The sequence below is a fragment of the Mesoplodon densirostris genome, chromosome 1 (assembly GCF_025265405.1).
Source record: "Mesoplodon densirostris isolate mMesDen1 chromosome 1, mMesDen1 primary haplotype, whole genome shotgun sequence".
Taxonomy (NCBI): Eukaryota; Metazoa; Chordata; class Mammalia; order Artiodactyla; family Ziphiidae; genus Mesoplodon; species Mesoplodon densirostris.
In genome coordinates, this window is record NC_082661.1 from 53,443,883 (window position 1) to 53,468,141 (window position 24,259).

General features: G+C 36.8%; 1 protein-coding gene across 8 annotated transcripts in view; it reads right to left on the reverse strand.

Annotated features, from left to right (window-relative positions):
• CCSER2 (coiled-coil serine rich protein 2) overlaps window positions 1-24,259 on the reverse strand; it is a 146,779-nt gene that overhangs the window by 111,853 nt on the left and 10,667 nt on the right. The window contains exon 2 of one of the 8 annotated variants that reach the window (XM_060103394.1): window positions 6,179-6,361. The exons of 4 other annotated variants lie outside the window; for them this stretch is intronic. The gene's annotated coding sequence lies outside the window, so the exon portion shown is untranslated. Of the gene's footprint in view, window positions 1-6,178; window positions 6,362-12,288; window positions 12,330-19,715; window positions 19,800-24,259 lie in introns of all 8 variants that reach the window. 3 more of the 8 variants (XM_060103377.1, XM_060103386.1, XM_060103368.1) reach the window with 3 other exon arrangements.

Genomic DNA, 24,259 nt, shown 5'->3' on the forward strand with positions numbered 1-24,259 from the left:
GGGTTCAAGCCTTAGTCCGGGAAGTTCCCACGTGCCACGGAGCGGCAAAGTCCATGCACCACAACTGCTGAGCCTGTGCTCTAGAGCCCATGAGCCACAACTACGGAAGCCCTGTGCCTAAAGCCCGTGCTCCTCAACAAGAGAAGCCACCGCAATGAGAAGCCCGCGCACCGAAACAAAGAGTAGCCCCCGCTCGCCACAACTAGTGAAAGGCCGCGTGCAGACCCAAAGCAGCCAAAAATAAATAAATAAAATAAATTAATTTTTTTAAAAAAGAGACAGACTACACATACGTGTGTGTGTGTGTGTGTCATTTTTCAGCCAAAAATCCACCAGCTACAGTCGAACAAGAAAATGCTTAAACTAAAAATCTCTAAACTTTAAAAAGTAGGGGCCAGAAAAAGATTCTGCACAGTGTGATCTGGCTCCTAGCCTGATTACACTGCCTAGAAGCAATAATGAGAAAAATTGGTGAGTTAATAAAACTTGAAAATTTTAATATATAAATATTTTAATAAATATCCTCCGGTTTGGATGGCCTGCCCTAGAAAAGTCCAGGAGAACATCTTCAGCACAGAAGCTTTAAAACCTAAGCTGAGACCTGCAGCGTGGCCACCAGAACCTGTTGACTTCAAAGGCATTCTTCTGAGTTAAGGAAAGGGTCTGAAGCCCCTAGAAATGTACTACACCCTCGGCAGGATGGAATAAGGCCAGTACAGGACACTTAACAAAATCTACAGAGACAGGAGAGCCTGGAGCCCCAGAAGAACTCTCCCCCCACCACCACCTTATATCCTTCAACTACAGAGAAGCAGACAGAGAATAAAACACACTGCTCAAAAGATGTATTGAGGGGGTACAGTAAAAGGAGGAGACAAAGTCACAGCTAAGATGAGGATGGCATCAAGGAGAACTCACCCATGTTATATCAGGGCAGATACAAAGTCTTGACTTCGCTATCCAAGTCTTTACCTAGCAAGATATAAAGAAAAGGCCATGCAACTGTATAAACAAGAGGGTGGAAGGAAGAGGAAAGAAAAGAAGAACCTAGTCTGAAAGAAAACATAACACAGGAAAATAAGGAAATCCCCAGTGAGTTCTTTGTAACAGAAAACAACCTAATAAGCACATACATTTAATAAATCAAAAGCTCAAAGATAAAAAGGCAAAACAGGTAAATTGAAAAGAAAAGCTATGGAGCTAACAAAACCAATTAAGAACAATGAATTTGAAAAAAAAGCAAGAAAAAGAACCAAACACTGAAAATCAAACTAATGGCAAGAAGAAAAATCATAAGATAACCTAAGTACCAAGGAGAAAAAAAGACAGAGATACCAAGGCAATCAGATAGAATAAGTAGGACAGAGACTAAACAGAAAGATACTTAGTATCCCTGAAGTAGAATAACTAAACAAATAGAAGAGAAAAAGCAGGTAGACATGATAGAAAATAGCCCTAAAATAAAGGTAAAGAAAATCTACAAAGGAAAGGAAAAATACAATAAACCATAGATCCAAATACATATCTAAATTAAATTAATAAAACATCAAGGATAAAGAAATAATTCTCTGGGAATGCAAATTGAAAAAAATCATTTTGTAAAGAAAATTTTAAGACTTTTGAATAAGCAAAAAAGATCCTTCTGATGAAATGTTGCAGCTTCTAGGGATAATTTAATGCTACAGGAATTGTCATTGGACTATTTTACCACTCTGTAAAGACAGAGGTTAACACATAGAAAACTAATGGTAAAGCACACAATTCTTTTTTTTTTTTTTTTTTTTATTTATTTATTTATTTATTTTATTTTACAAATTTAATCAGTTATACATATACATATGCTCCCATATCCCCTCCCTTTTGCGTCTCCCTCCCACCCTCCCTATCCCACCCCTCCAGGCGGTCACAAAGAACCGAGCTGATCTCCCTGTGCTATGCGGCTGCTTCCCACTAGCTATCTACCTTACGTTTGGTAGTGTATATATGTCCATGCCGCTCTTTCACTTTGTCACAGCTTACCCTTCCCCCTCCCCATATCCTCACACAATTCTTGTCTACAGACATGCAAATAAATTCTGCCCATTTCAGTTGACTTCTCTCCACCATGATGGAAGAAGCCAGCTTTGCAAATTCACTTCAGTATTCCTGATCTATAAATGTACGTGTCCTTTGCATTCTCCCTTGAACCAGCTATAACATATCTCTGACTCCCTCATTAATGATAAGATAAATAAAACCTTTAACATGTTCATTTGATATCTGAATAAGAGGCATGATTTGATTCTCTTCTAAAATTTATCCTTAGTAGTTTTGGAAATTCCACCAAGATACCCAGTGGATTCACCTGACAGAGCTAGGTAACTTCTTTGCCAGAATAGTACACCTCACAGGTATCTCAAGCCCAGACATTTCTTGTCTCCCAGAAGTGAACTAAGATCGGCAATAGAACTTTGTTAACTGTGCTTTCTGTTTTAACTTTCCTCTCTTCTAATTTTGTTTTTGTTTTTAGTTTATTTATGGTCAATAAGTTATTCTCTGTTGTGATAACAATGATTCAGAATTTGATTTTATGGACTGTCATTCAGTGATCTCTGTAAACAAATTAATGGTTTATACAGATCTGTGTTGGGTGAGAGAAAAAGAAGAATCTGATTCATTAGTCACCTCTTCACTTATCATTTTTGTTTACCTATCTTTTTTTTTTTTGCGGTACGCGGGCCTCTCACTGTTGTGGCCTCTCCCGTTGCGGAGCACAGGCTCCGATGCGCAGGCTCAGCGGCCATGGCTCATGGGCCCGGCCGCTCTGCGGCATGTGGGATCTTCCCAGACCGGGGCACGAACCTGTGTCCCCTGCATCGGCAGGTGGACTCTCAACCACTGCGCCACCAGGGAAGCCCCCATTTACCTATCTTGAGCTCAAATCAATTAAGAATTTCATGCCAACCAGGAAGGAGAATAGCTCTTCAGTATCTGGAAAGGTCAGGGTTTGTGTTTGTTAACTCTGTAGCCATGGCTAAAATTGGAGAATTGGAAAAAGATAAGCTCTCTCAGTGTCTGTATGGCTATGTGTCTATTAATTCAAAAAAGTCTTTACCTCTTATTTTGAGTACATAATGCTTTCCTACCCTCAGAGGGTATTAATAAATTAGATTATAAAGTCTCTTAAAGCAGCTCTGTTCCGACTGGCTTATAGAGGTAAATATGCACTATTTTTATAAATTGAATATTATCAAAATTCCCAGAAAATAAGCAAATTGATCTTCTAATATTTTAAATGTGTTATATTTTTTAAAATTATTCTTACAGAAATTAACTCAGAAAGGTTTTAAGAACCAAGTTCATATAATTAAGGTAAATGGCAAACAAAAATAGTTTAATAAAATAGGTTTATCTTCTGCTTTTTTAAATTAATGTTAAGTATAAACAAGCATACATCTTTATTCCATTAGAGTAACTTTCTAAAACATATATAGGCTTACTGATCAAATAAGCCAGTATTACTCACACACAATGTTTAAGACTATGAAAATGTAAAACTGTGTTTAATTGAATGACTATTCTGACAAACTTTTCATTTCAACAGTAATTATGTTTTATAGTATGTCAACTTACAAATAATTTCCAAGAACTTTAAGGTAACAAAAGCTTAGACTAATATTAAACTGAATTAATTAGTGGATAATCACTGGCTTGCTAGATCATTTCTAAGTAAGAATATTAAAACTTTGGTTACTAAGCATAATTTCAAGTTTATATGCTTTTGCTTCTTGTTATTGTGTGCTACAGAAAGACTCTCTTTGGGACATGTAAATGAACATGTTCGTTTTTGCTACTCTGAGAAATTGTACACTAGATCCCATTTTTATAAAAGTAACATGCCAGATAGATAAATAAACAGACAGACAGAGAGACAGAAGATATCACATAGAGGTGTGCGTGCACCTATATATTTAAACACACAAAGTGTTAATAGTGATTACCATTAGGGAAGTAAGAATTAAGTGAAAAGAAGACTTCTTTTCACCTTTAAATCGTTATTGTTTAAATACTTTAAATATGCCCATATTTTTGCCATTTAAAACATGTTAACTAAAACACTGCATTTAAAAAATTAAAAAAATTTATTCAGTATCAAACAAGACTCTTAAACAGTTTAATCTTACCAGATAGATAAATAGACACACAGACACAAGATATCACATAGAGATGTGCGTGCACCTATATATTTAAACACACAAACTATTAATAGTGATTACCATTAGGGAAGTGAGAATTAGGTGAAAAGAAGACTTCTTTTCACCTTTAAATCGTTATTGTTTAAATACTTTAAATATGCCAATATTTTTGCCATTTAAAACATGTTAACTAAAAAACTGCATTTAAAAAATTTAAAAATTTTATTCAGTATCAAACAAGACTCTTAAAACAGTTTAATCTTACCAAAAAATTATTTAAAATTAAGTGTAATATTACAGAAAATATACTTAAAAGACATAAAAATAGAAGTTTGGATAAAACACAAAAAAGGATTTTTTTAGTCAACAGACATTATTTTTTCATAAATTACTATTTCAATTTCTCCAGACTTCAACCTCAATTTATTGTTTCACTTATCAATTTTATCTTTAAAACTTTATTCTAAATTCACCATATCCATTCCACAATTCTAGTTCTTACCCTCATCTCTTTCTACATTATTAAAAAGGCTTCCTACGTTATCAAGATTCCGACTCCACTTCTATTCAAACTGTCAAAAGTTATTCTCTCAAAGCACAGATCTGATCACGTCATTCTATAGATTAAAAACCACATGTGGCCCAGGAACAACAAAATAAAATCCAAAACCCACTGTACAGAGATCAAGCTTCTCTCTTTGCTTCTACCCTATCACTGCAGTACTATACATTCTAGCCAAGATACATTGTCTATCATTCCCCAAAATCCATCCTATATTTTGTACCTTCTATGCCTTTGCTAAAGCTGTAAAGACCACCTTGAAGATCCTACCCTCCAAGTCCAAAATCATTACACTCACAAACCTTTCCAGTTAAAATTAATTTTGCATCCTTCTCTATTCCCTTCACACCAATAATAGAGCTGAGTCTGTCTTATAATTGTGTGCATGTTTATTTGACCCATAAGAAAGTATGAGAGCATAAACTGTACCTGCTATAGGATCACAAATATGATAGATCCTCAACTTTTAAGTAAACTCATAATCTTAGTGCAAATTAATTTAATAAATAGTAAGCCAAGACTGAAAAGTAATTTCATTTTGTGGGCCTGTGACTGATTGGTAGTAGCGGCCTTGAGCAATACATTGAGGACTCTGAGGTGAAATCTAGACTCTGCAGTAAAGAATCTTGATCAAACAGCAATATCTGCCAGGAGCAGGAAAAGGGACAGCATATCCATGCCAGATGACTGCCATCCTCATTTTCTGATAATGACCTTTACCACAAAACATACTCCACACCTACAAATACTTTCAGGGTGACCATAAGAAAACTGGTAATGATATTAGATATAAGCGTCATTCTGCAAATCATTAAATAACACACATTAAAGATTCTGTCCTCTGGTGAGTCATCTGTGAGTCAGAAAGGCTTTAACATTTCCCTGCCAGTCACAAGTAGACTGAGAACAGAACACTCTATTCTTTCACTTCTCTATGCTTTTACTTGACTGTCTGAAATGAGGGTAATATATGTTATTCCCCAAGAACATCTTAAGTATTAATAACTTAGAGGCACAAGATAAGCCCACAAGACACACTGTTACTACAAAATGTTTAGGGTGCTATCACGTGGTGGGGGGGGGAAAAGAATAGAACCTGAATGTACTATTTCCTATCAAGATTATTTACTGATTTCTAAATGCACAAATAACTGCAACATAATTGATATCAATCATCTTGGACTGTGGTCTTAAAACTAAGCTAATCTGACAGCTCAACTCTATAAAGTTTCCATATTTGCTTATGTTATGAATATTGTCACTTCATTTGTTGATGAGCTACCTTCTGTCTTTAAAAAGACAGAAGCTTTCTGTTTCTGTCTTTTTAAAGTTTCATTCATGAAACTTTCTCCTATACTTATTTATAACTCTTAAGTGAAATAAAACAGACATTGTGAATCTGCTTCATTTTAGTAGCTGTGCTGTCTTTGCTACACTTTACCTGATATGCAGTCGGTTAACCAATTAAAAAATGCAGTCATGCGGCTTCCCTGGTGGCGCAGTGGTTGAGAGTCCGCCTGCCGATGCAGGGAACACGGGTTCGTGCCCCGGTCTGCGGGGATCCCACATGCCGCGGAGCGGCTAGGCCGGTGAGCCATGGCCGCTGAGCCTGCGCATCCCGAGCCTGTGCTCCGCAACGGGAGAGGCCACAACAGTGAGAAGCCCGCGTACCGCAAAAAAAAAAAAAAAAAAAAATGCAGTCATAAGTCTGAAAAAGTACATGTTGACTACATCATCTAATGATATAATCTTCTCTGAAATACTTTAACATTGTCTGTGAGCTTTAGGTTAATGCTGAACTAAGCATAATGCCTGGTACAGGGCCTGGAAATATCTGAAATTTTGAGTTACTTCCTGTAAGAATAATTTTTTTAAGTATAGCACATTTAAAGTATGGTAGTTCACATTTGAAAGAATTTTCAAAACTGCTTATAAATTCTTTTTTTAAATTATATATCAAAGTTTTTTGCTTTTAAAAGGAATCCACAATTGGATAAGAAGGGGAAAGAAGGAGCAAATATTACTGAGCACTTATATATAACAGGTAACATCCTTACCACTTTGTCCCTGTTAATTGTTTAATCTTCCTAATATTATAAGGTGGTAGATTTCATTCTATTTTAAACAGATAAACCAAGATTCAGAAAGGCTAAAACACTTGTCCAAAGTCACAAGTTCATAAATTACTTAAGAGAATTCAGGTTCAACTCTACCTGATTCCAGGATCCAGGCAGACTGCCTTCCTGACAAAGGAATGAAATATTCTGAGAAGTTTACTGATAGCTAGGGACAACAGTGAAGGAAGGAACTGGATAGCTAAGGTTAGAGGAGAAGCATGAAGACTGCAAAGAACCTAGGTATTGATTAAAGAAGTCTTTGCAAAGGAACAAGTAAGAGCTTCCTCTTTTTCAAATTCCTTTCATATCAATTACCTTATCATCTGAGGAACCACCCACTCATATTCTTTTTTTTTTTAGTTTTTCAAATAGCTTTTTAGAAGGTATGAAATGCATACATTTTAGGGATTTTACATAGGCATAAATTCACTACTGAGTCCAAGAGCAGTTAACTGAACAACAATGCTGATGATTACATGCCCCTACCAGTCACTTCTTGAAACTTGCTTTCTCATTCAGATAACTACATTTAATTTAAAAAAAAAAATTTTTTTTTTTTTTACCTTGTGTTACCCAACCATTTCCCTCATATCCTGTTCCCCCATGTTTTTTTCTGGCTGTCATCTATGTCAAGTTGATTCAAAGCCTTGATTATAGCAATTAAATAAGTAAAAATAACACCTTCAAAAGTAAAGGTTTAAAACAATACAACTTCATTCCAGATTCTTCACGGTTTTAAAGAGTGCACACCAAGCACAACCCAAAACCCCATTTCTTTTTTTTTTGTAATCAAGCTGACCTTTTTGTCCTCTAGCTACAATTTTTTACTCAGGCAGATGGGGATCAAAGCAACTTGGGAAAGTTAGTCTCAAAATGAATTTGTGGTTTAGGAACATTAAATGATGTTATTAAATGCAGATTCAAAGTATATTACTTCCTGAAGCTTTAATTTAAGGAACAAAGAGAATACTAGCAGCTAAAGAAGAACTGGAAGCTCCCCTGGCCAACCACAAAAGCTCTCTCTCCAAATTTTATTATTTAGTTCAGGTAAAACTCAATAACTGCGTAGGGCATTCAAATGAATGTGGACTCCTATTTCTTGTCAACAAGCCAAGAAGCGTTCCTCAGACCACTCCAGGTTTATGTTCCCTTCACTGGAAACCAAGTTCTTTGAGAATACAAACTATGCCTTTCACTCTTCTGTTTCCTCACTGTGGCCCTAGGACATAGGCTCGCACATAATTGGCATTTTATAAATGCAGGTTGAAAGCAAGAAAAGCATATCCCTTAACAGTGATTTTCTGAGAATTTTGTTAGTTTTACCTCAAATCAACAATATAAGCATTTAGGGCTTCCCTGATGGCGCAGTGGTTGAGAGTCCGCCTGCCAATGCAGGGGACACAGGTTCGAGCCCTGGTCTGGGAAGATCCCACATGCCACAGAGCAACTAAGCCCATGCACCACAACTACTGAGCCTTCACTCTAGAGCCCGTGAGCCACAACTACTGAGCCCGCGTGCCTAGAGCTCGTGCTCTGAAACAAGAGAAGCCACCGCAATGAGAAGCCCACGCACCACAATGAAGAGTAGCCCCCGCTCGCCGCCTAGAGAAAATCCGCGTGCAGCAACGAAGACCCAATGCAGCCAAAAATAAATAAATTAAATAATTTTTTTAAAAGCAATATAAGCATTTATATGTATAAAGCATAACACAGCCTGACACAAGTACAAGCTTCTGTTTATAAACTCCTATTTTCCTAGGTAAAACAAGTACCCAAATTCATGATACTGATTTTTTTCCCACCCCTCTACAAACCACATTGGGTTATTAAACCCAATGAAAAAGTCAATCTCCTCCCTGGTAGCTCTCTTGCTTAAGAATTTATTTCTAATTTGGAATCTCATTCCCTATTCATACCCATGGCACCTAACTCTTTAAGTTTTTTCCAAGAAACCTACAACTTTTGGCATAAAACATTATTTTAAAAAAATAAATTACAAAAGGAAGGGGACATGACACAATCTCAGTCTGATTGTGCTCTTTATATGTTCTTTGTGTGATTTAATTACAAAGTATTTTAGATAATTACTCTGCAACTTTTAATAGAACTAGGATACTCATATTTTAACATTTTTAAAAAGTAAAAATCCTTAAACTAGTTAACAGCATTTAATCAGTCCCCAGAGGTATTGGCACTGAGAATCTTACTGATTTTGTAAAAATCAGAGTGATTAAAGTTAGGTACAATATTTGCATCTATAAGTTGATCATGATGTAAGGCATAAGGACCACTGAATATAAGAGCAATCTTATTGTGCTTCGGTCTACCACAATTCAACTTCTTCCTCTGCAGGGAAGCCCCACTTAATTCACTGCATACCTCCACCTCAGATTACTATAACACTTTTTTATTAAGCATCTATGAGACAAGATCCTAAAAAATAAACAAGGTAGGATATAATGCCTGCCAGGAGAAGCTTATGATCTGGCAAAGGAAGGAATGTTTTCATCATGGTCATGAGTTAGAATACATTAATTCAGTCATCAAACATGTATTGAAAGCCTTTTTGAAGACATTTATTGAAAGATTTATTACAAATCAGGCTCTGTGCTAGAGGATATGGATACAACAGACACTCCAATACGGAGAAAAAGACATATAGACAAGAAAAGTGCAATAAAGTGCTATAATTGCTATAGGAGAGTATATGGGGTAGTACATGAGGGCACAAAAAAGAAAGTGCTTAATGGGAGAAGGGGATTTCATAAATGGCTTCATAGAGGAAGCCAATGCTTGAGTTGGGTCCAAATGATAAATAGTAAATAATAATAAAGAAAATGTGATAAGCAATACAGCCTAAGTAAAGAGTATAAACAAAAGCACAGAACCAGCATGGCACATTCAGGAAACTGTTATTAATTAAATAAGGGTAGTGAACAGGGTTCAAAGAAATGCTGCAGGAAATGAGAGAAGTTCAATGGAAAAAGTACAGCCTGCGAAAGGCCTTAAATGCCATACTAAGAAATCTGAACTTCACTACAGGCAGTAAGGAAGCCAAAGGGTTTTAAGCCAGAAAACAATGACCTGACCTGAATTTTGAAAACTGACTCTGATTTCAGTATGAAGGATGGACCAGAGGAAGAAAGGTAGATAGGTTAAGAGGTTTTAACATGAAAATGATGGCAAGGATTGTAGCAAAAAGGTTAGAGAAAAGATACAAATACAAAAGATATTAGCAATACTGAATCTTGAGAATTTCATCATAACAGTGGACACAAAATGAGAGCACAATATTTAATGAATAAATGGATGAATAATTGACTGGCTGATTAGGTGTAGGAGATGGAAATGGATAACTGATTGACTAATTAGATGTAGAGAGGAGAAAGGGTTCATGATTCCAGGCCGGACTGGACAGAGGGTGGTGCCTTTAATTGAGGGTAAACATTATGTCTGGGGAAAGAGATCGTGAACTTAGCATGTCAAGCTGACTTTGAGGTACCTACAGAGGGTGCAGGTGGGGGTGTTTACAAGCCATGTAAAGAAGTCTGAAATGCAAGGGCAAGATCTGAATGGGAGATGATTTGGGAACTGTCAGTACAAAGATAACAGTCAAATGTTCCAACAGAAACAGGTGAGGTCATCTGGGGAAGATGTAGAAAAAGGAAAGAAAGGCTAAGGAGATCCAGGGGATCACGAACATTTAAGGAATGGACAGAAGGGAAAGAAAGCAACAAAGACGGCCGAGAATGCACAATCCAAAAGGAAAGAAAAGAACTGGAAGAGAATTTGAAAATGATAATAGGCAGTAGTGTCAAATTTCACAGATAAGCAAAGAAAAACTAAAGACTGAAAGGAATGATCACCCTTGGTAGTTTGCAAATTTGGTCACCTTTGCCAGAGGAGTTTCAGGAGACAAGATGAGGCACAGAAAACTAGAGTTCAAGAGTAAAAAAAAAGGTAAAGAAATCGAGTCAGGAAACGTAATCCATTCTTTCAAAGACTAGAAAGAAAAAGGCAGTAACTTGAGAGGAAATAAAGGCAGTAGTTTTGTTTTTTTCTAATTTTGTGCTCTCTTTTCTAAGATGCAGAAAAAGAGCAAAAACAGAAGATTAAAAATAAGAAAATGGTGGGGACAATAGCTAGAGCAAGATACCACAGGACATAAGATGAAGATGGGCTTCCAGTCCCATGATGAGACCTGGAATGCTAGACAGGAAAACAAGGCAGACATTCTGATTTACAGCTGAGTCACAAAGAAGGTAGTAGCTTGACAGGCACATTGCTCAGGGCTCTAGCCCTGGGAACACTGGACACTACCGCAGGCTCCACTCACCCACCTTAGTCGGGACTGGCTAAACCTGCAGGATGTGGGAATTGTGCTTGCAGCTGAACGGGGCTGTAGAAAGCAGGGACTAGGTCTTATTAGATGTTATGAGCAAACTCAACCAGCAAGATTATTGAGAACGTGGGCAATACAAATAATTTCAAAAATATAAGTGTAATGAAAATGTCTGTAATATTTACTTAATAGCTTAATTAAAAGACTCATTTTTAAAATTCTCATCATCTAGCACAGAGCCTGGCACATAACAGACATCAGCGCATACAAGTGAATGATGTTGTGGGACCGACTCAGGGCAATATCCCAAGAGACAGAACACCTGTGGAAGGCAGACTCTGCAGTGTTTCCAATGACCTGGCTAGAAAGTCTCCTTCCTATGGGACCAGGAGGGTGGAAAAACCTAATTGTCCCTACTGAAAACAAAAGAGGACAACATGACTGTGAGGGGCCTTAATGATAACAGCTAATTTTTATCAAGAACAGTATACGTATGGCACTGTGCTGAACAGTTTATAAGAATTACCATATCTTAACCTCATTACAACACACAACAGGTACATTTATTCCCATTTCAGAGATGAAGAAACTCAGTTTTCTTCAGAGGTTAAGTAACTTGTCCAAGTTCACATATATAATAAAGAACCAAGACTACTGAACCCAAGTCAGTAGCACTCAATATGATGAGTAGTGATAGTAGTGGTAGTAGTAGTAACAGCAGGAACAACAGCAGCTAACACTCTTATAGCTCTTACTATGTGATAGGCAATGTTCTAAGGGTTTCATATTTATTAACCTTCACAACTACTTTATGAAGTAAATGTAATCATTTTACAAAGGAAGAAAGTAAACACAGAGGGGTTAGGTAGTTTTCCCAAGACCACACAGCTACTAAGTGGTGGGGCCAGGATTCAAATTTAACCATTACCCTATATAGCCTCTCTCCAATTCATTTTCTCTAAGCTAAGATGCAATATACTGTGTTTTTCCAACTGCTGATCATGATATCAATGTACTGGTTTATGACAAGCAAGTTTTGTTGTAACTGAAAAGACTAGAATAGAATGGACTACTCCACTCTTTTCCCAATACCTTCTCTAGTGCTGGACGAGATGGCCAACATCCTGGGCGAACTGCAAGAAAAGCATATGTAACAGATGTGTTTGTTTAGTTTTGTAATGGATGGGGAAGGAATCAATCAAATTTAACAGTGAAAAATATTCAAAAACTTATTCATGGAGCACAAATCAGAAAATCTGTTTCTTCTTCTTTAAATGTAAAAGTTGTATAGAATAGATAAGAGAAAATGTTTAAGAATTATTCAAAGTAACAGTAAAGTCAATTTCAATGAAAAAAAACCCAATGAATAATCTATTTTTTTGAAGAAATCAACACTTCAGGGAAACAAAAGAATATGATGAAAAGGGTCAGGGACTGAAAATAGAAAGCTGAAAAAGATGCTCAATTTAACTCCAATAAGAGAAGAAAATGTAGCCACAGGGGGAGACAACAGTTACTAGAGCCTTCTGAAGAACTGAAAATAAATAATATACAAATTGCAGTTTTTTTCAAGAATATCAAAGTAAGAAAAAAATTCACTTTTTTGTTTTTTGTTTTTTTTGCGATACGCGGGCCTCTCACCGTTGTGGCCTCTCCCGTCGCGGAGCACAGGCTCCAGACGCGCAGGCTCAGAAGCCATGGCTCACGGGCCCAGCCGCTCCGTGGCACGTGGGATCCTCCCGGACCAGGGCAGGAACCCGCGCCCCCCGCATCGGCAGGTGGACTCCCAACCACTGCACCACCAGGGAAGCCCCCCAAAATTCACTTTTTTAACAATGAATTATAACATGGGTAGGAACTGTATCTTAAAATAACTCTTTATGCAAACATAGCTTAAGCCAAGAAAATGGAACAAGGAATGCAAATCAGACAACTACTGCAACCAAAAAAAGAACGGAAGTCTCTTGTACGCTGAGTCAAAGATACTTCTTACCACCTAAAGAAATTAGAGGTGGCTAAGAAATCAACAAAAGGAAAATGAAAAGCAATTCTCTAAACAGGAAGATGACATAAGAACACTGGAAGTAGAACTGTCTGATTCAGATGATGCAGACAGAAGTTCTAAAAGCAGTTTAGGAAAGAAATCCTAAGTAAAAGGAGAGATACTGTCAGCTTCATCATTAAAAGTAAGTTATGGAACAAATAAGGAAAAACGAAGCTATAAAATGACAACTGGGAAATTTTTAGTGAGACAAGACGACAGATGAAGGAAGACATTTTGCAAAGATGTAGCAGGTGAAGTTCAGGGAAATCTAAAACTTATTAGAGAACAAATAGAAGGCAAAGAGATGTTGGAAGAGTACACAAATACATGTAGGCATTGATTGTTTGAAGAAGAAAAACAGCAAGGAGAAATTCTGATTGATGTAATTGAGAAATCAAAATCAAAACCGTCTGAAGGTGAAAAATAATTATACTATTTGAGGTGAATGACAAAATAATACTGGAATGGACCACTGTGAGGGAAAATGCCAGCAAAGGAGGACAGAAGTTGCAGATAACCTCAAAAGGCTTTATCTGAATGCTATTATCAAGCCGCCGATGGAAGATTAAGGTAGATTAAAGACAGTAAAATGGTGACAGACTCCGTCTTTTCATGTGAAGTAAGTGATTCCATTTGTGTGTAGTAATGGTCTTACTTGTCAGACCAAAGAAACAAGACATGTCACATTCAGCGGACATAGAGTAATAAACTTGCCTGCAATGTTTTTTCAAACCTGAAACAGTACTATAAAATGTAATTATTTTATGTAAACATTTTTGCCTTTGTATTTTGTATAAGGAAAACCAGTGTAGAACCTAAGACAGTTACAGCTTCAGCAGTTTTTATAATGTTTAGTTGGATTTTTAAAATTAATTTTGCAACATTTCACGGAGTCATTTTTATATTATATTTTGGAAACTAGATTTATTTTTTAAAAAGCAGTTTATTTATTTAAAAAAGCAGTTTTTCCCTACTTAATAATGAATCAATACCTTTCCTACATATACAGCAATAAGAACAGAACAGAAAATATCAGAAGGCATCATACATAGTGAAAGTACTTCATGACACTTTAGTTTCAGTTATGTGTATATATGTGCGTGCAGCATGTAAAATGTTCTGGTTATAAGTTTTAAAATACACAAGCATAAAACATTTTATTGCAACATCTAAGAAACTTTTAAAATGTAAAGACCCTACCGACAAACTTTTGCGTATATAAAAAACAAACCTTGCGCACTGGCTGCCACTCATCCATAGGACTGCTCCCCTCATTCTTCCCCTTTCCCCAGACCTGAGTAGACACTGTCACCTGATGGCCAGTGTAAATTGTATGTCTTTGGGGCCCTGTTCACACACCTCCTCTCCCTCACCCCACTTTCAAAATTTAGCCTCTTTAGGCTTAAAAGGAATGTATGCACACAAGTCACCATTTTGTCTGTCTCCACTCTCGTGAGTAATCCCATTCCATACAATCTCTTATTCTAGCACTATCCATAAAATTTTCTACAATAATGGAAATGTTCTATATCTGCCCTGTCCAATACAGTAGCCACTAACCACAAGTGGCTCTTGAGCCTTAGGATATGACTACAGTAGCTAAGGAAATAAATTTTTATTTTTATTTACTTTTAACTCATTTAAATTTAAAAGCTACACGTGGCTAGAGGCTACCATAATGGACAGCACAATCTTATACACAAACTTAAAAACCAAGTATTTATCCATCTCTCCTTCTGTCTTTTCAAATTCTTGCCCAGTTACTACTTCAGAGAAAAAAAACAAAAAATCCTCTTGTTGGGACTTCCCTGGTGGCGCAGTGGTTAAGAATCCACCTGCCAATGCGGGGGACACGGGTTCGCGCCCTGGTCGGGAAGATCCCACATGCCGCAGAGCAATTAAGCCTGTGCGCCACAACTACTGAGCCTGTTCTCTAGAGCCCATGAGCCACAAGTACTGAAGCCCGCGCCGCCCAGAGCCCGTGCTCTGCAACAAGAGAAGCCACCGCAGTGAGAAGCCTGTGCACCACAACGAAGAGTAGCCCGCACTTGACAAAACTAGAGAAAGCCCCCATGCAGCAATGAAGACCCAACGCAACCAAAAATAAATTTTAAAAAAATCCTGTTTATTTTCACTCCACTTATAAATCACAAAACGTGCCTGAGGAAGACAGATAAGCCTTGAAAATTAGATAAACAGTTAAAAATGGCTTCTTATCATGAAAAAGATTTTAAAGTAAAATTAGATATAATAAATAAAAGTGTTATTAACAATCTCTATATGCTTAAAAATGCCACTCTGTCATACAGTGTACTTTAAATTTAATAAACCAGAACTTTGGAATTGGGAAATTACAGATCATATAGGAAATTGAGTCCAGAGAAGTTAAGAGAATTTCCACTCAGAGTCTGATGACCACAGAGCCAGCTTTTCTAACACAGAAAAGAAACCTAGAAATTCTAGAAATTTGTAGAAATTCTTACCTAGAAATTCTTTCAGAATTCACTCAACAACATTTACAGCAAATTACTAGATACAAAGAACAGTAACACAGAAATCCTGCTCTCAAGCTCCTCATTCTTTTTAAATGTCCACCTATCTCCTTAATGTTCATCTAACAAAACTTGATTTTCTTCACATATCAATTAAAAAGCATAATTTCAATCAATTTTATTTTCTGGATTTAATTATTAATATCCAAGGGTGTTACTGTCTATTATTTTGGGTTGACAAACATAAAATAATGGTTTTGTGAGAAAATAGCTTTCCAAGTATTAAATAAACATCTTTAAGTTTGAAAATTACTATAATTCAATTCTAAAGACTTTTCTCTGTAAAAACAAAGTATGGAGTTATTTTTAAGTTTGCTTTTAAATATGCTAGTTATAGTATATAAGTAAGCTTCTCAGAAAAAACTTTCTAAACTTTAGTTACAATTACCACTTATTAGTTTTAATTGAAAATATTAAAATAGTAACCTATTTCAGGATAGTAAGAATTGTAGTATTGGTAGAAAACATTCAAATAATATACCAGCAGTCTAAGGTTTTGGTACCTTCAAGAAATAATTTAGACAGGAAAGAATACCCTAAACAATCCCTCAAGTCATTCAGTCTATTTCAGGTCTCCACGCCAATTTGATACATTACTGCAGAAAAATTAAAATGTTTTTAAATCTCAAGGAAATAAATTTGGGGCCTTAGTTTAACTTTAGCAATTTTAGTTGATGAGCTCAAAAGAGTTAACAGTGTGATAAGGCCACACACAGGCAATCTTAGACTACACTAAAAGAAATGCATCATGTAAATCAGGAGTTAATGCAGATTACTGAAGTCTCACTTAACACTTGTTGGAATGACATTATGAGCAGTACATTTTCTCCTTTCTTATTAAACTATTACTATAAACTATTGCTAGTTTTTATTTAAAAACTTCTTCCTATAATCCACTACCCTAACACAACTGTTCTCATTACTTTATTTCCCTTCTCAATTACATCTACACACCAAAGTCGGCTATGATAAATATCTAGATACAGTATTCTACTTTTTAAATATCATTATTTTATAAATATTTCCCACATTTCTATAGTTATAGTTATTTTAATTGCTACAATATATTACACTGAATTTATATGCTATAAATTATTCTACCACAAATTACTGGACCAATTATGAACATCTTTATCTTTCAGTATACCACTTTTAGGGTTACCCTGGGGTACGGGTGAAGAACCACCTTACATGATGAAAAGCAAAGTAATTACAAATGTTTTAGCCTAGCAAGACCATGAGACTATATTATTATTGCTGTCAAGTAGCTTAAGGTGTCAAAAAGAGGCAGAACTAGGATCAATGGATGGAAATAACAGAAACGTATTTTCAGTCCAAAATAATGAAAACTTTTCAAACTGTCAAAATTTACTCAACAAGGTAATGGGCTACTACATAAAACACTAAGATGTCCATCTCTGAAAGCATTCAAAAACAAGCTAGATAATCACTTGCCAGAGATAGTGCAGACTCATACTGGGTGGGCAGTAGAACTACATAACCTCCCAGGTTTCCTTTTACTAGTGTATTCAAATATTTATTAATGACCTAACTATGATCCTAGCAATATGCTAGGTACTAGGTATACAAAAGTTGACAGAACAGACATGACCCCTATGGTTTTTGCAATTACAGTCTAGTGCAAGAAACAGAAAAAGAAAAAAACAAAAACACACAAGTAAACGAATAATTATGAATCCTAAATCCTATGAAGGAAAACAATGAAATGCTATAGCAGAAAACAGCAGACTGGGCATCAAGGAAGCCACCTCAGAGGGATAATATCTAGTTTGTACTAAGAGGAGCTAGCACTCTGGCGCAATGAAAAGGCACTGAAGGTCATAAGCAAGAGAGTGACGCAATCTGATTTTCATTCCTAAAAGATTATTCCAGCTGTTATGTGGAGAATGAATTGGAAGGGAGAAAACATGGAAGCAGGGAAATCAGTTAAGCTAGGTAGGGAGGAATCCAGATGAGAAATGACAGATAGGCAGGTTGAAGTAGATGGACAGAAAGGAATAAAGGAGTTCAAGGTGAATGGGTCGGGGGGGGGGAGATAGGAGCTATAGCACTTGATGACAGGTTAAATGCAACAACTAACGGTTGTTCTAATGGTGCTGCCATTTTCTGAGATGCAAAGACTGGGGGAAAGACATATGGAATAAAAGGGGAATCCAACTTTTAAGTCTCCATGATGCTACCAAAAATCTCTCATTATTCATTCTTTGCTCTTTAAAAGGCAGTCTGTGGAAGGGGATTAATGCTATAAAAGAGACTCGGTCAATTTTTTAAAAATTGGATTACAAATGGTAGATTAAATTATTTTATCAATGTTAAATTCAGTGAAGTAGTTTGTACCATGGTCACATGTTTTTTTGAATTTTTGAATTTTATTTTATTTATTTTTTTATACAGCAGGTTCTTATTAGTCATCCATTTTATACACATCAGTGTAAACATGTCAATCCCAATCTCCCAATTCATCACACCACCACCACCACCACCCTGCCGCTTTCCCCCCTTGGTGTCCATACGTTTGTTCTCTACATCTGTGTCTCAATTTCTGCCCTGCAAACCGGTTCATCTGTACCATTTTTCTAGGTTCAACATATATGCGTTAATATACGATATTTGTTTTTCTCTTTCTGACTTACCTCACTCTGTATGACAGTCTCTAGATCCATCCACGTCTCAACAAATGACCCAATTTCGTTCCTTTTTAAGGCTGAGTAGTATACATCTTTTTAAAAACCCCTATTCTTAGGAAGTACATGTCATAGTATTTAGGGGTAAAGTATCATGATGTATGCAACTTATTCTCAAATGCTTCGCACATGTGTGCACGTGCAAGAACATATACATGTATCCAGACATATGTATACATATACATATATGTGTACATATGTGACAGAGCAAATGATAAGCAAATGGCATAAAATATTAACAATAGGTGAATCTGAATAAAGACTACTCAGTCTTTATACTACTCATATTCTTGTAACTTTTCTGAGTATGAAATAATTTCCAAATTAAAAAAAAAATTTTAAGCAGTCAGTCCTAGATTTTTCTTATTCATGCTAAATATTTCCAATTCTTTTCAACCTATCTCATCTGTATTTCCCCCCAACAAGCCACCTTGTCTTTTCCATTATCCAGAGTAGTGTCTCCATCAGGTAGACAAGAAACATACACAGCAGCTCTACAGAGATATGGCATGACAAGAGGTGAGGACTAGAACAGGCTTTTTTGCAATCTGCAATCTCACATGAAGTACAATATCTATATTTCTGCTCTCTGGAATGTTCTATGTCCTATGTCCTGATTTATATCAGGCTGCTAGATGACAGCTCTTTGCTTCTGTATCTTCTCTTTTCATGTAACATACAGCAATAAACCTCACTGTAGAATCAGCATGATCATGTGTTCTCTACCTAGATTAAGTGTTCCTCCTAAACATTCCCATACCTCTCTAAGTACAGCAATTATCACACTATTTTATTTTAAAAATCATGTCTACATGTGTTCTGCTTTCTCTACTAGACTGGAAGCTCCTTAAAAACAAGGGCCACAGGCTTCCCTGGTGGCGCAGTGGTTGAAAGTCCGCCTGCCGATGCAAGGGACGCAGGTTCGTGCCCGGGTCCGGGAAGATCCCACATGCCGCGGAGCGGCTAGGCCCGTGAGCCATGGCCGCTGAGCCTGCGTGTCCGGAGCAACGGGAGAGGCCACAACAGTGAGAGGCCAGCGTACCGCAAAAAAAATAAAAATAAAAACAAGGACCACAACATATTTAGGTTTTTTTAATTCTTAAAGATGTAGGAAAAAACACTCAGTAAAAGCTGAGGGAAGAAATAAAAGTTACTGAAGAATCTAAATATGTTATGACTACAATTCTAGTAAAAAGGTGTTTTGGTTTTTTTCTTTACCTTGGACATAGCAGTATGTAGAAAGAGTCTTCCTCTAGTTCCATAACAAATAAGACACAGCAACTAGGGGTTTCTGATAAAGAACTGAAAATATTAATAACACTATGCACAATCCCCAAATCGTGTTTACTTCAGTAACACAAATAATAATTTCATAACTACTTCAATAACAAATAATAATTTCATAAACTATGACTAAAAAAAAGCTAAAGGCTGAGGCCTGAGTATCAACCACACCTTAAAATCAAAGTACATTTATATTTAACCTACGCTGGCAACTGGTCAATACAACGCAAGGAACGCTTCAGTGACAAGAAAATACATATCATAATATTCTAGACAGAACTTTGTTCTCTATTATGAAAGAAACTTTAAGTAAAATTATGTCAGGTAAGAATAAGCAACTTAGTAAACAAATTAAAAACTAATCATTTTACTGTGAAAGGTAGTTTTCAAATACTACAATTAAACTTGCCAGACACAATATGATTAAACGAGAAAACACATAAAGTACTTCAAAAACGAAACTATAAAGTAGAAATACATCCTTATCCAAAATGACTACATGGTAATACTGCAAAATGTCTCACTATCAAATGTTAAAATACCAAATGCTTGAAGGATACTTCTGGGCTTGTAAAATTAACAAAACTTAGGTGAGTCCTTAGTGGGGCTTGATCCTCTTTTAGTACTTAGAAAATCCAAATATACCACAAAACTGTCAATTTGTCCTTCCAACCCCTTAGGAACTAGCTCTTTCTCTATTTCATGCCTGGTACTGCTTAAGGTCTACTTGTGGTCTACGTCATTTCTCTCCTCCACTCATGAGAGCTTTCTGACACTTGGCATATAATCCCCGTGTGCTGCCCAAAGTTACTGCTCTGGACTCATCCAGAGTTGCCCAATCCCTCCAGCCCCATCTGGGGAACAGCAGGCAACCCAGCTCAGGCATTAGTTCCTTGGCAATGGCAAGTACTTGCTTCTAACCATCCTCTTCTGCACTCTCTTATTATGAGTAGGAGAATACAATGTTTCCTACTCATCTAGGTACTCTGTCTATATGATGGCTGTCTATTCTCCTAGTTTCCTTTAGATCTCTCCAACTCGTGGAATACAATGCTCATGTCAATTTGTAATAATTCTCAACTCTGTCTTGTGTTCTCCAACACTACCTCATTTCTTAATCTAGAATCTTATCATCTAGAACCAGTATTCTAGCATAAATTTCCTTAATTCCCTACCTTCAGTTTCTTCCCCTTCAATTCATCCCTATAGTTTTCCCAGAGTTGATATTTAAAATCATAAATCTGATCATGTCACTCTTCAATTTAAAATTCTTCAGTGGTCCTCCAAAGAACAAATACCTTAAAACAGTACTAACAACAGCAGGTGACAGCTGCTGAGAAGTTGTATGCCAGGTACCTGCATTACCTCATTTAAATCTCACAACAATCCTACAGTGTAGATATTTTCATTATTCTTATTTTCCAGATTTAAGCAAAATGAAACTTGGAAAAATCACATGATCTGTCCATAGCCAAACAGACAGTAAGAAAATGCAGCTAAGATTACAAAAGCCTTCAAAATCTGGCTTTTACTCCTTTGCAGCAGCTCTCTCCCATAACTACCTAATAAACCCTGCCTTCCACTTACATTAAACCACCCAAAGATCTGTGACCATACTATGATCTTTCAGGACTCCTTACCAGTCTTGGTACCATACTACCCTCTTGGCTCAAAATGCCCACTCACCCACCTTGGTCCACCCTGGGCACCTTGAGAACTCTCTCTGAAGACTTTTTCCTTTCTTTCTTACCTCCTCCACAAGGGAGGTCCCTAGGCAGAACAATATAAACCAAAATGATATACACACCCCACTCTAAACTTCAAAATGCTACAATACAGAATGCTCAAATCGATTTTCCAAGGTAATTTCCAGGTGAGAATATAGTGCCAGCCTCATAAACTCTACATTTATCAGAAAAGTAAACAAAGATCACAATGTAGCAACAGCAAAGGCTAATAAAAATATACTTAATACTTTTGCAAAATATTCACAACATGTAAAATTCAATTATTTTGAAATATGTGGTAAATCATCCAGAATATAAAGGATCAAATTTTAAAATATTTTCTTCTGCAAATTTGGACTTCTTTTTTTTTTTTTTTTTTTTGCCGTATGCGGGCCTCTCACTGTTGTGGCTTCTCCCGTTGCGGAGCACAGGCTCCGGACGCGCAGGCTCAGCGGCCATGGCTCACGGGCCCAGCCGCTCTGCGGCATGTGGGATCTTCCCGGACCGGGGCACGAACCCATGTCCCCTGCATCGGCAGGCGGACTCTCAACCACTGCGCCACCAGGGAAGCCCTGGACTTCTTTAAATGTAACAAGCAAGACAAATTCTACAAAATTTTACAAATTCTGTTAGCAAACCAAGACAAAATTCAAGTAACTAAAGAGCTCTTCTATGACTATATCTGGGTTCAGAAAATGGCGATTCAATACTAAACGACTTGTGCTTATGAATCATATTAGATGATGCAGAGGTACAGGGATTATGTTACCACATCTGCAGCATCACCATATTAGGCCCGCATCTTCCAGGAACATGCAACAATGATATCAGGAGTCTCTTCTGGGTATTAGCTGACAGTTTAAACAGCATTTCTTCAAGGTACTATTCAAATATATTAGCTTACAATTCCCCACACTAAAGCTCCTATTTTCATCTATTCACAACCTCAAGATCTTCCTGCTTAAGGGTTAAGCTAAGAAAGGAAAAAGTCTTCAGAGAGAGTTCCCAAGGTGGATCAAGGTGGGTGAGTGGGCATTTTGAGCCAAGGGGTAGTATGGTACCAAGACTGGTAAGGAGTCCTGAAAGATAGTAGTATGGTCACAGATCCTTGGGTGGTTTGGTATAAGTGGAAAGCAGGGTTTATACTTAATTGCTCTTTAACTGGCATTTGGACACAAAGCACCAACTGTTACTTTCAAAGTTTTAATCTCTCTTCTAGCTAATTAAAAAAATGTCCTATAAGAGTACTTCTGGGACTTACCCATATATCTTTTCTTGCTTTTCCCCACTAATCCTTACAAATCATATTCTTAACTCCTAAGCAAATTTCTTGTAAAAAGCATAAACTACTTCTTAACAATATCACCTAACAGAGATATTTAGGAAATTGACCTTTAATGGTTCAAGCACTATTCTAGGGTGGCAGATCCAAAATTATTTTGCCTTTGACATTCCTACTAGATACAACCAACATGCATTTCCTGTAGAATACCCAGGACCAAGCAGAAGAATTACTTTCAAAGGGTTTGTTTTTTTTTTTACAATGCTCTACTCAGGATATTAGAGCCTGGCCCAAGAAAACAGTAAGGGGAATGGAGAAGGAAAAGCTCCATCAGCAGAACTTGACAGGCAAAGGAAAATGAACAGAAGTCAAGATGATTCTCAGGTTTATAATTTGGGTAACTGAGTGACTGGCAGCATCACTAACCATGGCAGGAAATGAAGTGAATACATAAGTCTGGAGAAGACCATGTACTAATTTTTGATGTTTTAAATTTCAGGTTTTCTGCTGAACTATCAGGTAGCCATTCTAAATAGCAAACTTAAGGACTGGAATGCTCAAGAGAAACTAGGGTGGATAAAAGAACACAGATATGAGATAACAAAAAATAATGTGTTCAAGAAAGCATAACAATGAAGAAAAAAAAAGTCAGGCTGAAACCTTGGAAAACATGAACATTAAGGGACAGGAGTTAGTAATGATAGCTGAGAAAGAAGAGGTAAGAAAAAGAAACAGGAGAGAGTCATATCATGGAAGCCAAGAAAAAGAGGGTGTCGAGAACATGGGCACGATCAGCTAAATGGTTCACTCAGGATTTAACAATTAGGAACTATGTCCAAGGTTAATACAATTTCAACAAGTAGAGGAAGCAAGAGTAATAAAAACACTGTTGGGAGAAGGAAACAAAAAAGGAAGAGTGCGAAGTGTATTTGGCGAAGTGTATTTGGAATAGAATGTAGAAGAGTTTTGCTGGAATGGAAAGTTCATGTAGCAGAAGACAAGAAAGGAAGTCTGGGCCAAAGACTTTGCATTCAAGATTTTATTCTATTTTAGATTTTATTCTGTGAGGAAGAAGAAAGACAAGTAGCTTTGCTTTTTTCTTTTTGAAACAACTACCCTGGTGACAACATTCATGATGAACTGGAATGACAAGAGAGTTACAAGCTATTAAGCAGTCTTAAAATTATCTAAACATAGTAATGAGGGCCTGAAAGAGGCTGGCAGTAGACAAAGTAAGAATTAAGAGATACATGAAGGAGAGATATTCTCTAATCCCAGGGTGCCCTAGATATTCCACTATTACTATATTATTATACTCATCACATTGCACCATAATCATCTGTGGACTGGAGTATAATAATAACCATAGGGCTTCCCTGGTGGCACAGTGGTTGGGAGTCCATCTGCCAATGCAGGGGACACAGGTTCAAGCCCTAGTCTGGGAAGATCCCACATGCTGCAGAGCAGCT